This window comes from Bison bison, unplaced genomic scaffold (assembly GCF_000754665.1).
Source record: "Bison bison bison isolate TAMUID 2011002044 unplaced genomic scaffold, Bison_UMD1.0 scf7180017864167, whole genome shotgun sequence".
NCBI lineage: Eukaryota > Metazoa > Chordata > Mammalia > Artiodactyla > Bovidae > Bison > Bison bison.
This window is the reverse complement of record NW_011494739.1, coordinates 823,607-827,676: the sequence shown is the minus strand read 5'-3', so window position 1 is coordinate 827,676 and position 4,070 is coordinate 823,607.

Below are 4,070 nucleotides of genomic sequence, written 5' to 3'. Positions count from 1 at the left end.
AACAAATGGATCCAGGATGGATAAATCCACCAAGACACTGGGTTCTGGTCACTGTCTCCACCTCAGTTCCTCAGGGCTGTTGGCTACCCCACAACTAACTGGAAGAGGAAACGCCCGGGGCTTCCGGGAGGTTTCTGAGCCTCTCATTGCCCGTCCTCACCATTGATGCCGCGACAAAGCACAGCTCAGCCCGGACTCGCATCCTCAGTGCCAACCAGCCTCTTCCAGCCCCTTCCCCTCCCTATTCCTTCCTCCCTAGCCTCCTCCCAGGGCCGCTCAAAGCAGGGCTCCCCACCAGGCCTCTGGTCATCTTGTCACTGGAGCAAGCCCAGATCTTGGTTAAGCCAAGGAAATCCCCCAGAAGTACTGGGCGCCAAGTGCCCCAGGACAGCAGGAATCGCCCCTGCTCAGAGCAGCAGGAGTTTGCTGGACCAGAGGAGAGACTTGGAATGAACTGTCTTTCGTGCCAAGAAACCCTGGATCTGGGGTCAAGTATTTCCAGAGCCAAACGAAGCATTCACGCGTCTGTCTGGATGAGGGTCCTCACCCCTCAGGTTGCTCCTCAGCCCCTTCCTGGGTTGGGCAGGGAGGGGGATGTGCTGCTCTTTGCAGTGTGTGCTGGTGGGAACCCTCTCCTCCCCCACTTCCAAGGCAGGACAAGGCCTGGAGACCTCAGATCTCCTCTTTCGGTGGCTGGGAAGAGGCATTCTCTCCTTGACATCCCCCAGCCTCAGTGCCCACACACAGCTCTTTTAGCCAGACCCTGCCCCTTGACTTCCTGTCTGAGCTCTTGCCTCCTTTGGGGAACACCCAGAACACTACCTGCAAGAAGGAGAGTGGAAAGTAAGTTGTGTCCTTCCTTCCCTGAGTCCCAGGAAGAAGCAAGGAGCCTAAGTTAGAAAGAGGAGCTGACACGGATGCCTGGCTTCTTCATTGGCGCCCCCTCTTCCTAACCCCTGACCTCCCCCATGCCTGTCACAGACCTTTGCTCTCAAGTTGCAAGAGACCAAACATACCCTGGGGTCAGGGTTTAAGTAACAGCCGCTCACCCTTGCTCCAGCCCCATTAGGACCCCCACCACAAGACAAAGCTCAGGATGCTGGCTAAGCTAGGAACATACCCCCCTCACCCCCATCCCCATATTCTCCCAGCAGCCCTCACCAGCTCCACCAGTCAAACCAGTGATTTTCTCAACCTTGCCTCACAGTGACTCCGCAGTACCAAGCGGCGTCCACCAAGAATCAGGTTGGAGGAAAGGGAACCCAAGCAGTAGAGTATGATAATGGAGTCTTGTTCATTCACATCTTGAATTTTTTTCCCTAACGGATTCTCTTTTGGGGGGGAGTGAGTAAACAGACTCCTCATCAAGGGTTCAGACATCAATTTTTCTGACTTTTTTAATCATCATCATTTTTTTTAATTAAAAGATGCCTGTATGCCTTTTTTTGGTCCAATTGTAAATAAATATGTCATTGTCCTGTTGTCATGTTTCTTGACTTTCTTGCAAGGGTTACAGGTCTGAGGTGACACAGATTTCCCCCAGTGGGTTGAGCTGAGTGGTTTCCCCTAAAGCTCAGTCTCACATCAGGTTTTCTGCCGCTCTGCCTGGTGCATGTTCAAAGCCTCTCCCACCTCCCCAACCCCTCCATACTGAGTCACTCATCACGCCCCTCTGGCCCCCCAGGTAGGAAATGGCAAGTAAGTGTGAGCTTTGGTAGCAGTGAGACCTGGTTTTTAAAGGATTCCCAGCTCTAATAGTTTGCTGCTCACTCACTTCACCTGTCATGTAAGACTCTTTCAGTGTCAGGCAGTAAAAACTGGTCACACTGCCCAAAGCCCCAAGGATTGATTAGCTCATAAGTCATCAAGGAAGAGTGGTTTGGCTTCAGGTCTGGATAGATCCAGGGGCACAAAGGATAGCCTTAAGATTCTCCCTGTCGTCACTCTGCTTTTCTCTGTACCATTTTATCCCATTGTCAACAGTCTTCCTCTGTGGGAGGCCGGCAGAGCATGGCATAGATCAGTCTAGGCCTACATTGTGCTGTACTCACTCAGTCGAGTCCGACTCTGTGACCCCATGGACCGTAGCCCACCAGGCTCCTCTGTCCATGGGGGTTCTCCAGGCAGGAATACTGGAGTGGGTTGCCATGTGCTCCTCCAGGGGATCTTCCCAACCCAGGGATCAAACCCAGGTCTCCTGCATTGCAGGCAGATTCTTTACCATCTGAGCCACCAGGGAAGTCCAAGGCCTACATAAGCCAGTTAAGAAAGCCCAGAAGAAAAAGACTTCCCATTATGTTAGTATATTCAACATAGATAAATCCCAGGAAAGGTCTCTAAGGGGCCCAGCTGGGATTATTGTTTGTACATCTTGGACCAATCACTACATCTAGGGGGACTGAGTATTATTAACAGGCTGCATACCCCAAGGATATTGGATACTGTGAATTTCTGTCCACCAAAGTCACGTGGAATGGGTGATTAGGAAACAACGATTCACCATAGTAAGGGATACACAGCAAACAAAAACAATAGTCGCCTGTTAGGTCCATCCAGTCTTAGTACCGAACCAGTGAAAAAGATGCTGGTTGCCATTCATGGGATATTTCCTGTGTTCCAGACACTGGGGATACTTTCCATGTGTTAGCTCACTTAATCTTGAATATGATCCTCTGAGGCATGTTCTGTTATTAGCCTCCTTGACTCTGATGCTGGGAGGGATTAGGGGCAGGAGGAGAAGGGGACGACAGAGGATGAGATAGCTGGATGGCATCACCGACTCAATGGACAAGAGTTTGAGTGAACTCCGGGAGTTGGTGATGGACAGGGAGGCCTGGTGTGCTGCGATTCATGGGGTTGCAAAGAGTCGGGCACGACTGAGCGACTCAAGAGATAAGGTTACAAGCCCCAGTAGTTCAGCTAGACTGCTGAGCCATCCCATGGCAGGTGAGAGCTGTGCTGCTACTGCTGCTGCTGCTAAGTCGCTTCAGTCATGTCCAACTCTATGCGACCCCATAGACGGCAGCCCACCAGGCTCCCCCGTCCCTGGGATTCTCCAGGCAAGAACACTAGAGTGGGTTGCCATTTCCTTCCCCAATGCAGGAAAATGAAAAGTGAAACTGAAGTCGCTCAGTCGTGTCCAACTCTTAGCGACCCCGTGGACTGCAGCCCTCCAGGCTCCTCCGTCCATGGGATTTTGCAGGCAAGAGTACTGGAGTGGGGTGCCACTGCCTTCTCCAGAGAGCTGTAGTAGTACTCAACTGAAGAAGCCAGCTTCCAAAACCTGTTCTTCTAGCCACTACTATAGCTGCCTTCTTAAAAGACTTTACGTTTATATTTTAAATTATAATTGACAAACTACACAACTTGATATGTTGTTCAAATATATATATTTGGTCATGCTGTGTGGCATGTGAGATCGTAGTTCCCCAACTAGGGATCAAACTTGCAACCCCTTGCAGTGGAAGCGTAGAGTCTTAACCACTGGATCACCAGGGAAGTCCCATGTTTTGACATATATACACATGCCATGAAACCGTTACTACAATCAAGACAGTGAACATATTTACCAACCCAAGTTTCCTTATGTCCTTTGTAATAGTGGCCTCTAGCCTCTCAGGAAGGCAGTGACCCAGAAGCCAGAAATATTCTGGATGATGTAGCTCCTTGGGACCAGGTACAACTGGCGCGTGCGCCCAGAGCTGTGCTCCATTCGTAGGTAGGCCCTGTTCGCCTGGGCACTCACGGCTTCCTGCTCCCCACTTGACGGCTCCCAGCGGGTCCACAACCGGGCCACCAAGCTCAGGGGCCCCAGGCCTTCGTGCGCCTCCGCTCCCACCTCTAGCTTCTCCTCTCCCCCCCACCAGCTTCTCCACCACCTTCATCCCCTCCCCCCGGCTGCCCCACGCCCCCCACCTCCGCCTCCTCCATGAAGATGGCGCCCTTCTCAGTCGTCATTTCCTCGACCTTCCCGCCGGCTCCAGCTCGAGCCCCCAACCCTTCTGTGCGACAGGTTGCTGGGGCGCCGTCCCCGACAAGGCCGGTTTTCCGGGCTCAGGTCAGTGGCGGCA